This window comes from Dama dama, chromosome 1, assembly GCF_033118175.1.
Source record: "Dama dama isolate Ldn47 chromosome 1, ASM3311817v1, whole genome shotgun sequence".
NCBI lineage: Eukaryota > Metazoa > Chordata > Mammalia > Artiodactyla > Cervidae > Dama > Dama dama.
Window position 1 is genome coordinate 52,632,157 of NC_083681.1, and position 13,063 is coordinate 52,645,219.

Sequence of the window (13,063 nt, forward strand, 5' to 3'; positions counted from 1 at the left end):
AGATTTATCACCAGAGTATTTTGACCTGAAGACATAGCCTCAATGCTTCCAATGTGTGATTTTAACTTCAAATCATAGTCCTTGGTTTGCAAACATCAAATTCAACTTTATGTTAGTTGGTGTAGAAACTAAACAAAACTTATTAAATCAAGATGACAGCATGGAGCAACCACTGCTACCAAAATGAAAAAGTTCTATTTTTCCTTAGACAGTCTATGAAAAGAAAAACCTAACATGACAAAGTCTACACATAAACTTTGCTTAAAACTAGGATGTTTGCCAAGAATAGAAAATAAACCAAATGTCCACCAATTGTTGAATTGTTAAATAAAATGCTGTTACCCAAACAATGGGATACTCTCCAGCAATAAAAATGGATGAAGTACTGATACCTGCTATGATATGGATAAGTCTTGAAAACATGCTAAGTAAAAAAACAGTCACAAAAGACCACATAATGTATGTTCCCATTTATATAGGCAAATCTATAGAGAAAGCAGAAAGTAGAGCTGGGGGGATGGGGGGATTTGGGCATGACAACTAACATGTTAAGGGGGTGTGGTTGTTTTGGGGTGATGAAAATGTTCTAAAATTGACTGTAGTGATAGTTGCACAACTCTGACTTACTAAAAAGCATTGAGTTTTATTCTTTGAGTGGATGAACTGTGTGATATGTGAATTATAGTTCAATAATGCTGCTACCCCTCCCCCCCAAAAAAAAGAGGAAGAGAAAGAAACAAAACCAAATGCAAATCAAACCATGTTAACATCCTTTTAAGGATGTTGTTTAGTTGGTAAGTTGGTCAGTTGTATCTGAGTCTTGTGAGCCCGTGAGCTATCGCCCACTAGGTTCCTCTGTCTGTGGGATATCCCAGGCAAGAATACTGAAGTGGGTTGCTGTTTCCTTCTCCAGGGGGTCTTCCTAACCCAGGGATCAGACCCATGTCTCCTGCTTGGCAGGCAGATTCTTTAAATGCATTAAAAAAAAGAGAATGTTTTCCAAAACTTCTTATGAAATGTCAGTGAACTTTTATAGTCTGAATTAAGACCTTATACAGCAAGGTCAAATTATACATAATGTTACTGATTTGCATACCTTCAATATATCAAACAAAGTTAAAGTATACTGATTTGCATACCTTCAACAAAGTTCAGCTGATACACATAATTTATTAGGTATCCACAGGACTTTGTTTTTTTTTTTTTACTCGATGCACAGCTGCATGACTTGTGGGATATTAATTCCCTGACCAGGGAGCAGTGAAAGCTCAGAGTCTAACCACTGGACCACCAGGGAATTCCCTCCATAGGAATTCTTAATGTGTCATCAAATCTTCTGGCAGTAATGGGTGTTTATTGTTTTATATTCTTTCTAGTCTAAATACCAAAAAGTCTGTTCATAGGAAGAGTCAAATCCCTTTCCATTATTCCCCAAAGTGTAGATAATAAAATATAAAAGTAAACAAGGTTTGTTAAAGTTATATAAAGTCTCCACTACAATATTCAGTGACTGCTTATAAATGTTTACAGTTATCATAAAACCTACAAGGTTTATCCTAAGACTAAGAAAAAGAAATGTAGGGACTTCCCTGGTGGTCTAGTGGTTAAGACTGTGCTTTCATTGCAGGGGACTTGGGTCCCCTCCCTGATCTGGGAACAAAGATCCTTTGTGCTGCTTGCTGAGGGGGGAGAAAAGTAGGTCTACCTGAAAATAAAAATACAGTGCTGATTGCTAAAAAGTTCTGTGTTAAAAAGAAACCAACAACCTAGGGATCAATTTAAACAACAAAAAAAAGGAGCTCTTTGTTGCATTAGGATATGCTGTAATGAGCAAGACTCCTGGCAAATTAAATGTTAGCCAAACTGCAATACAACACACTTTTGGCATCATTTAATGGTAAGTTATACTGCACCAGCAGAATGGTTTTTGCAACTGGCACTTTAAGGAAAAAAAAAGACACCAAGTGCAACAAACAAATGGGGTAACTAAATTATAGCCAATGAAAACTAGCAGTGAGACATAAGGGAGATGACCCTCTAAACTATTCTGCTAAGATGCCATCTCTAATATTACAATCTTTCCAAGAAGTGGAACTCCCATATCCGCATAAGATGGTAAAGCAGTCTTGAGAAAGCTGACTTCTGTGTGAATATCCAGTGTTGAAACATCTTCCTTGAATGAATGAACAAAGTTAAGGACAAATAGAATTTTCTGCTGGAATGTCAGGGTCTTTAAAAGCTTTCTTGGTTGTATGTAGCAGTTTTTCTGCAAACTTGTTTAATGTAGAGCCAAATAGTGGAATTTCAAAGCACAGCTCAAGAGGAAACCAGTCACTTCTGTTGTGGCAACATCAGAGTCTTGTTTTGTTGTTGTATCTGTTGTGGCTTCCTCAATGACCATTTCACAGGATTCTTCATTTGCTCAGAGCCAGAAGTTAAATAAGTTAAATCAAGTTCTCCTCATCAGAAGTATCACCAGGTTTTCTGTTTACATGTTGACTAGAAGCTTAGATGTGGTGACATATTCATAGAAATCCTTACAAGCCCACTTTCTTCCTTAATATTTGCAGTGTTTGATGAACATTCATATTGATGCAAGCAAATTTTCCTTGTAGCTCTGTTTTAATCAAATGGAAAAAGTTTTTCTCATCCTATCACTTAATATCTGAGCTAATCTGAAGTAGGAGTTACTTCAGGATTATGACTCCAAAATATCATTAATGCTCAGTATTAGCTCTGAAATATATCTGGTAGTTTTTGAAGTCTTCTACTTTTGACCAAAGTAAAAGAAATGGGGATCTGACTTCTGAGCAGTGGCTTCTGGATAACTGGTCTAATATTCTGAAGAGTACTGTTGCTGATGGTCTGTATTCATTAGTGAGAAGAATCATAGAAACAAGCGTTGTGTAATTTTGTTTGGAGCTCTGCTGCATGGATCTCCCAGGTGGTCCAATGGTTAAGAATGCAGGGGACATGGTTTCAATCCCTGGTCTGGGAAGATCCCACATGCTGTGGAGCATCTGAGCCCCTGTGCTACAACTACTGAAGCCCACACACCTAGAGCCCGTGCTCTGCAACAAGAGAAGTCACTGCAATGAGAAGCCCGCAACAGAGACCCAGTGCAGCCAAAAGTAAATAAATTAATAAAATTTTAATTAAAAAAAAGAACTCTGATAAAAGTCACAGGGTCCAAATCAAGAAGGCTTTCATACTTTTTAAGAAATTCAGAAGAAAACCATAATTGATTTTTCTGACTGTAGTTGTTTGACTATATTATTATTATGATGCAGAGACAGTGTGATGTTTCTCAGAGTGATTGCCTGATTAAAATATCTCTGCAAGTTTGCACTTTTTCTTCATCATCAGTGTTTTGAAGTCCAGTATTTTTTAGTCCTATAAGGAAGCTGTCCAGAGAAAGTCTGGACAGTGAAAGTCTGTCAACTTTTGGTACAAGATTTCTCATCATTACAAAGGAAAGTGTTGAGTCAAATACGAAAGCAGTAATATGCTTTGTGAGTCCTGTATATAGATCCAACCAAGTTGCTTATATTGGCTGTGTCAGCTGGATCTTGACTATTTCTATCAGTATCAGAGTTGATGAAACTTCTATTTGAGGATTCCTACTTTCTGTGTCATCTTATAAAAGGAGTATCTTTTGAGGATAGAAAGCACTTTTAAATCTTTTTGCAGATAGAACATTGCACCATGATGAATGTAATTGATGCACATCTATTACTTATGTCTCTTCTTATGGGCAAAGTCCAAGCAACAATATATGAAAACATTCTTAGCCAGGGATATGTCTATCTCAAGGATATATGCAAGCTCTGCAACATTCATATGCTCATTTATTGAAAGAAATACAGAGTTTCAAAGTTATCACCTAGTCATCTTGAACTCAATTCATTATAAAACAGTCAAGAGAATAAAATTATAAGATATTAACACATTAAAATACATTACTTGTTATATAAACTATGTGGCATATTGTAATATAGTGATTCAGAGAGTTGAGCATATGTCTCAGGCAAAATGCATATCTTTATGTCATTCTTGAGATCTCTCTGGCTTATACCACTCCACGATGACTTTTTTGGCAGTTTCCACTGGTTTTATTGGACTTCCCCAGTGGCTCAGCAGTAATGAATCAGCCTGCAATGCAAGAGACACAGGTTCATCCCTGGGTTGGGAAGATCCCTTGGAAGAGGGCATGGCAACCCACTCCAGTATTCTCGTCTGGAGAATTCTATGGACAGAGGAACCTGGCAGGCTACAGTCCATAGGGTTGCAAAGAGTTGGACAGGACTGAAGCGACTGAGCACACATGATCACACTGACTTTATTGGTAGATGTGACTGTTCCTCAGATTTCAAAACAAAGTAATGATCTACATTGATTCAGAATACCAATGAACTGCTATCTTTTTATACCAAGAAAACTTAAACTGTCAGTCCTAGTTAAAATGGGCAATGAAGCCTAACTTATTTTTTAGGGTCACACCACTTGTGGGATCTCAGTTCCGTGACCAGAGATTGAACCTGGGCCTCAGCAGTGAAAGCCCAGAATTCTAGCCACTAGGCCACCAGGGAACTCCTAAAGCATAACTTTTCACATTGTTCATAATGTCCTTTATAATCTCAGTATAATATAATGTGTTAACCTCAGGCCCTTTACCCTAATACTCAATAAATGGTAAAATGTACAGCCTAAAATCATCTTGACTGTTAAATAGTTCCTCAGAGCATTTGCATTCAGCTTTCTTGACATGTTAAAGTTATATTTCTGTATCATAACTGGCTGTGGGTATGTAGAGGACAATCTGCTTTGCATATTTCCTCTGTGAAGTTCCAAGACCCTATCACGTGTTGGCCGGCAGCTGGCTCTGTGAGTGGCTGTGCTTGATGTGCAACTTCCTGTCTAGGAAGGCCCTGGGGCAGCTGGTGGGGAGCCTGCTGGAGGCCTGGAGCCTCACAGGTTAGAGACCCCTGGGCTGCCGCACAGTGAGGGCTCCGGACAGCTCACCATGGCAGGGGACAGTGTCAGGGATGCATCAGAGGATCTCAGTTTCTTCATTAAATTACACTTTAAGGAAAAAAGGGTTTTTAAAATCATCATTCTTGTAAATAATTCTGCAGGTTCACTACTCTCACATGTGACTGTTTCTCAAATTTCAATGAAAGGATGGAGAATGCTTTCATTTTGCTTCTCTCCATTTCAAAATTCTTGCCTACGTGACTCTTATTTCTAGGTTTACCATATACTTTCCAGAGTGATCCTTCCCACCTGTACCCATTATTCTACGCTTCTTTGTTTTCTAGGACTTTCCCCCCTATCTTCAATCTTTCCTTTCTTCTACTGTGTGTGTTTGTGTGTAAAATATATTCTTAGGACTTTCCTACCCCTTTACAGTGGCTATTTTTTCTCCTTTCTTTCTCTGCCAAACTTTCTGAACAATTGGCTGTCCTCTGGCTTAGCTTCTGGCACAACTCTTACGTATCTGATGAATGAATAAATGAATGATCTCACATTCATCTCTTCATTCACTATATGCCAGCCACACAGTTCTTTTTTTCTGTTTGAACATGCCAAGCCCCTTCCTGTAGGGCCTGTGGACTGCTTGTTCCCTTCTCCTGGAACACTTTGCCTCAGATCTTTACCTGGCTAGCACCTCTCATCATCCGTACACACACACAGACACACACAGACACACACGTACACCTTGGAGATCACCAGGGATCTCTTCAAGTTAAGAGCACTTTTAAGTAAACTTTTTTAATAGAAGTATAACATATGCATTAAACAGTGCACAGTCATAAGTATACAGCTGGACACACTTTGAGAAAGTGAATGTCTCTATATAATTTGCACACATCAAGAAGTATTATTAACATTATTTAATTATATGTCAATTATACTTCAACAAAATTAAAATAATTTAAACAGAAACATTATTAACAGCCCAGAAACAAAAGCTCATGTTCTTTCTCAGTCACTATTTACCCAAAGAGTAACTACTATACTGATTTCTAACACCAAATATTTGTTTTGCCTGTTAGTTCAGTTCAGTTCAATTCAGTTGCTCAGTCATGTCCGACTCTTTGCAACCCCGTGGACTACAGCATACCAGGCCTCCCTGTCCATCACCAACTCCCAGAGCTTACTCAGACTCATGTCCATTGAGTTGGTGATGCCATCCAACCATCTCATCCTCTGTCGTCCCCTTCTCCTCCTGCCTTCAATCTTTCCCAGCATCAGGGTCTTTTCAAATGAGTCAGTTCTTCACATCAGGTGGCCAAAGTATTGGAGTTTCAGCTTCAGCATCAGTCCTTCCAATGAATATTCAGGATTGATTTCCTTTAGGATGGACTGATCTTCTTTCTGCCCAAGGGACTCTCAAGAGTCTTCTCCAACACCACAGTTCAAAAGCGTCAAATTCTTTGGTGCTCAGCTTTCTTTATAGTCCAACTCTCACATCCATACATGACTACTGGAAAAACCAAAGCTTTGACTAGACAGACCTTTGTTGGCAAAGTAATGTCTCTTCTTTTTAATATGCTGTCTAGGTTGGTCATAACTTTTCTTCCAAGGATCGGGCGTCTTTTAATTTCATGGCTGCAGTCAACATCTGCAGTGATTTTGGGGGCCCCCAAAATAAAGTCTCTTACTGTTTCCATTGTTTCCCCATCTATTTGCCATGAAGTGATGGGACCAGATGCCATGATCTTAGTTTTCTGAATGTTGAGCTTTAAGCCAACTTTTTCACTCTCCTCTTTCACTTTCACTTTTCACTTTCATGCATTGGAGAAGGAAACGGCAACCCACTCCAGTATTCTTGCCTGGAGAATCCCAGGGACAGAGGAGCCTGGTGGGCTGCCATCTATGGGGTCGCACAGAGTTGGACTTAGCTGCAGCAGCAGCAGCTTTCACTTTCATCAAGAGACTCTTTAGTTCTTTGTTTTCTGCCATAAGGGTGGTGTCATCTGCATATCTGAGGTTATTGATATTTCTCCTGGCAATCTTGATTTCAGCTTGTGCTTCATCCAGCCCAGCATTTCTCATGATGTACTCTGCATGTAAGTTAAATAAGCAAGGTGACAATATACAGCCTTGACATACTCCTTTCCCTATTTGGAACCAGTCTGTTGTTCCATGTCCAGTTCTAACTGTTGCTTCCTGACTTGCATACAAATTTCTGAAGAGGCACGTCAGGTGGTCTGGTATTCCCATCTCGTTCAGAATTTTCCACAGTTTGTTGTGATCCACACAGTCAATGGCTTTGGCACAGTCAATAAAGCAGAAGTAGAGGTTTTTCTGGAACTCTCTTGCTTTTTTGATGATCCAGCGGATGTTGGCAATTTGATCTCTGGTTCCTCTGCCTTTTCTAAAACCAACTTGAACATCTGTAAGTTCATGGTTCACATATTGTTGAAGCCTGGCTTGGAGAATTTTGAGCATTTCTTTACTAGCATGTGAGATGAGTTCAATTGTGTGGTAGTTTGAGCATTCTTTGGCATTGCCTTTCTTTGGGATTGGAATGAAAACTGACCTTTTCCAGTCCTGTGGCCACTGCCTGTCCTTAAACATTATATAAATGGAGTTGTACTGTATTGTGTCTTTCCCTCAACATTGTATTTGTGAGATTTATCCATGTTACATGAAGTTGTAGATCTTTAATTGCCACAGCTGTATAGTCTCTAGATGTGTGAGTATATCCAATGTATTCACTCCACTGTTGATGGTACATTTCAGTTGTGTCTAGTGTTTGTCTATTACAGTAGTACTGCCAAGAGCTAAGAATAACTTTTTTCACTTTTAACAGCCTTATTGAGGTATAACTTACCATACAGTTCACTCATTGTTAAGTGTATGATTTAATTAATTCTTAGTAATTTTATATTTTTGTGTAGCAATAACCAAAATCCAATTTTTTATTTTATTTTTAATTTTGTCTGTGCTGGGTCTTTGTTGTGGCACGTGGGCTTCTCTAGTTGTGGTGCATGGGCTTGTTTGCTCTGTGGAATGTGGGATCTTAGTTCCCTAACCAGGGATTGAACCTGTGTCCCCTGCACTGGAAGGTGGATTCTTAGCCACCGGACCACTAGGGAAGTCCCCACCATCCAGTTTTATCACCCCTAAAACTTCCATCACCCCGAAGTTGTGTTTTATCTGTTTGCAGTCATTTCCTTCTCTTACCTTCTGCCCTGGATAACCACTGATCTACTTTCTGTCTCTATAGCTTTGCATTTTCTATAATTTTTACAGTGAGATATAGTCTTTGGTGTCTGGCTTCTTTCATATAATATAATGCTTTTTGAGGTTCATCCATGTTTATGCATGTATCAGCAGTTTGATCCTTTTTTATTGCTGAGTAGTATTCCATCACAATGATACAGAACATTTTGTTTGTGTCCTCACCAGTTGATGGGCATTTGGATTACATATTTCCAGTTTGAGGCTATTATGAATAAGGTTGTTATGGAAATTCATGTACAAATCTTTGTGTGGACATACAATTTAATTTCTCTGGTGACTGGATCAAATGGTAAATATGTATTTAATATTTTTAAAAATTCAAATTTTCCGAAGTGGCCCTACTATCTTACATTTCTGCCAACAGTGCATGGAGAATACAGTTTGTTTCCTACAAAGTTTACCATTTTTAGATGACAAAACTGCAGATTTTTGCTGTCAAATTATTACTCATATTTTATAGGTAAATAAGGGGGCTTCCCAGGGGTGCTAGTGGTAAAGAACCTACCTGCCAACACAGGAGATATAAGAGATGCAGCTTCCATCCCTGGGTCAGGAAGATCCCCTGGAGAAGGGAGTGGCAACCCATTCCAGTATTTTTGCCTGGAGAATCCCATGAACAGAGGAGCCTGGCAGACTTAGCATAGGTAAATAAACTGAGGCTTAAGAATACCAAGAATTTGAGCCATGTCACATAGCTAATAAGTCCCAGAACTGGAATTCTAACTTATTTTTTAATTACAAGATTCATACTCACTTCATTTACATGAATTGATATGTATACTTGAATACTCAAGACATCTGCCCCACCGCCTGCAAAAATAGATTATTCATTGTTTTTAGGTCTCAAAGGCAAAGCTCTACTTTAGGAATTTTTTTTTTAATGTCTTAAAAATTTATTTAGAGAGAGCTTGGATCTTTACCTAACATCATATACACAAATTAACTCAAAATGGATCAAAGACCTAAACATAAGATCTAGAACTGTATGACCGTCTCTGGTGGTCCAGTGGTTAAGACTTTGTTCCTCCAATACAAGGGGACTTGGGTTCAATCACTGATTGGGGAAATTCTGCATGCTGTGCAGCCAAAAACAAACAGAACAACTAACTATAAAACTCTTAGAAGGACTTCTGACTCGCTCTGTCCGCGAACAATATGTCGGACCCACGGAGGCCCAACAAAGTGCTGAGGTACAAGCCCCCACTGAGTGAGTGTAACCCAGCCCTGGATGATCCGACACCAGACTACATGAACCTGCTGGGCATGATCTTCAGCATGTGCGGCCTGATGCTTAAGCTGAAGTGGTGCGCTTGGGTCGCTGTCTACTGCTCCTTCATCAGCTTTGCCAACTCCCAGAACTCTGAGGACATGAAGCAGATGATGAGTAGCTTCATGCTGTCCATTTCTGTTGTGGTGACGTCATATCTGCAGAACCCGCAGCCCATGACGCCCCCTGGTGATATCAGCCTAGAGGGTACACAGCCTGGGCCTCTCTATCTACCTTGCCCTAGGCCTCACCCGTGGCTGTTCAGCCTCCTGCCATCAGCTGCGGTGCTGGGCTTCCCTGGGCGATGCAGTCTGGCCTGCAGCTGGACGGAGGGAATCTGGCCCCGACCCTGAGATCCCACAGCTGCTGGAGCACAGAGGGGAATCCCCTGGGCCTACCCCCCTCACCCCCACCTTCTTTTCCTACCCTGCCTGCTCCTGGGGGAGATGCTGTCCATGTTTCTATGTGTACCCACTCATTTTCTTGTTGAAACCCGTTGATAAAGTTTTTCATTCTGGCTGTAAAAAAAACAACTCTTAGAAGAAAACACAGGATAAAAGCTTCACATTATTACCTTTGTCAATAATTTCTTAAATATAATGCCAAAGGCGCAGGAAATAAAAGAAAACATGGACAAATTGGAGTTCATGAAAGTTAAAATCTTTTGTCCATCAAAGGATAAAATCACAGAGTAAGAAGACAACCTACAGAATGATAGAAAATATTTGCAAATCACATATCTCATGAAAGGTTAATGTCCAGAATATATAGAGAACTAAAACTCAAAAACCACAAAAATCCAGTTCAAAGGTGAGCAAAAGACTTGAATCGACATTTCCCCGAAGAAGATATACAGATAGCAAATAAGTACATGAAAAGATGCTCAATATCACTAATTACAGGGAAATTCAAATCAAAACCACAATGAGATACCACTTCACACTCATTAGGATGGTTATTATTTTTAAAAATGGAAAATAAGTGTTGATGAGGAAGGGACAAATTGGAACACTATGTACTGTTGGTGAGAATGTAGAATGGTACAGCTGCCATGGAAAGCAGTATGGAAGTCCCTCAAAAATAGAAAAGTAGAATGATTTAGCAATTGATCCAGAAATTCCACTTCTGGGTTTATACCCAAAAGCATGGAAAGCAGGATCTCACTACTCCTTCCAAATGGAATCTTTTATTGATTTGATTACTATTCTGGTCACTTAATTACCACTTTCAGTACTGTTGCTTGGGTTACAACAGTTTCATCTTCCTATGACCAGAGTCCACTCTACTAATTCATTCTCTGCCCTGCAGTCTGTCATTCCCACTTAAAACACTTTAGTGTTTCCACACTACCCTCAAAATACTCCAGACTTCTTATGTGGTGTCTTAGCTCAGCCTACCATAACAAAATACCACAGACCTGGTGGCTTCAACAACAGGAGTTATTTCTCATCGGTCTGGAAGCTGTGAAGACTCAGATCAAGGTGCCCGTCCTTTAGGCTCCCTGGTGGGGGGGTCCTTTTCCTGACTTGCAGACAGTCGGCTTACCATGTCCTCATGTGGCAGAGAGCGAGCGAGCTCTGGTCTCTCTTCCTCTTTTTATAAAGACCCTGATTCCATCATGGGGGCCCCACCCTCATGAACTCATCTGAACCTAATTACCTTCCAAAGGCCCAAACTCCAAATTCCATCACGTTTGGGTGTTAGGGCTTCAACATATGAATTTTGGGGGTACAAATATTCAGTCCATAATATGTGACTTCTCTAGCCTTTCAGGGCCCCTGTTTTTCTCTTCACGCCCATCTCTCTCTGCTTCCCTTTAGTTCTGCAACCTAGCGGTATTGACAGCTGGCAATACTTGATTGCCCCTAGCTCTTGCTTCTTTCCCGGCCTTTGTGTATATGAGTCACTCCCTCTTCCTAGAATGACTCAACCCCTCCTTTGTTTGGATAACTCCTATCTGTCCTTTAGGTATCTTCTCCAAAGAAGCTCCCTGGCTCCTAAACCGGGTTAGGTATCCTTCATCTGTGTTCCTGCTCCTGAGTGCCTTGTGCATCTCTGTACAGTGGCTTTCATCATGCTGTATCATTTATTTGTCTTTTCTGCTAGGCCATCCATCACCCCAGTGAACTCCCTGAACGAATCACTGGCCTTGTTCACCTCAACACCTAGTCAAATGTGTGGCTAACAACGTAGGCACTATGAATAGTTTCATTGTATAGCACTCTGTACTTGTTTTTTTTTCAAATTTTATTTATTTATTTGGCTGCCCTGGGTCTTAGTTGTAGTATGTGGGATCTAGCTCCCTGACCAGGGATCAAACCTGGGCCCCCTGCACTGGGAGCTCAGAGTCTTAGCCACTGGACCACCAGGGAAGTCCCCACTCTGTAGTTTTTAAAGTGTCCTGACACAAATAAACTCAGCTATAGAGGTATAATTATATTTCTGTACTTAACATCCATTCTTCCTGAATAAAATATTCCTTTAAAAATATTACTTTTACTGATAAGACTTCTATGAAGTCAGTAATCCACTATGTCACTAATGTGACTGAGTCAGGGGCCAGACTATCTCATTTTTCCTGATATACTAGAAGAAAAAATTTTTTGTGAGAAAGCAGATTTTTTTTTAACCCAGCGAGACCCCATGGGGCCTTCCTGGGACAGACCCCTCCTCTGTATCATCTGCTTTCGATCCTCTCTGAAGTACCTAGATAATATTACCTAATAATAGTATCTGATGCACATTTCTTGAGCTGTTTTATAGATGTGGAAACCCCCCTCAAAATGGAAGGAATTAACTACTTGATGAGCATGCTACCCCCAGGCCTCCTGGTGCCTAAGGATTGATAATGTTAGCACCAGTGACACAGCCCTGTTCCTCACCATCAGCCAATCAGAGAACTGTGCACAAGCTGATCGCAGACCCTGGGATGCCCCTCCCTCACCTTGCCTTTCAAAATGCTCTGCTGAAGTCCATTGGGGAGTTTGAGCTTTTTGAGCACGAGCTGTTCTGGACTCGTTGATGGTACCTGCAATAAGTGCTGCGCTTTCCCTCACCGCAACCTGATGTCAGTACATCAGTTTTACTGCTCAGGCAAGAGGACCCATTTGATTCGGTAAACCTTTTTTAAAAAATTGTTGTTAATGTTATTTATTTATTTTTGGCTGCATTAGGTCTTCATTCCTGCTTGCCAGCTTTCTCTAGTTTTGTTGAGAGGGGACTGCTTACTCTAGTTGCAGTGCGCAGGCTTCTCATTGCAGTGGTTTTTCTTGTTGCCCTGAGCAAGGACTTTAGGGAGCTTGCAGGCTCAGCTGTTGTGGCACGTGGGCTTAGTTGCCCCAAAGCATGTGGAATCTTCACAGACCAGGGATTGAACCCATGTCCCCTGCACTGGCAAGAGGATTCTTAACCTCTGGGCCATCAGGGACGTCCAAGTTTGCTAAACTTTTGAATGACTTGATGGAGGTAGGTATCAGTGAGTGTGCAGTGAGGGAATGAGTGTGGGCCTCAGCTGATGATCTGACCTTGTGAGTCTTCATCCAT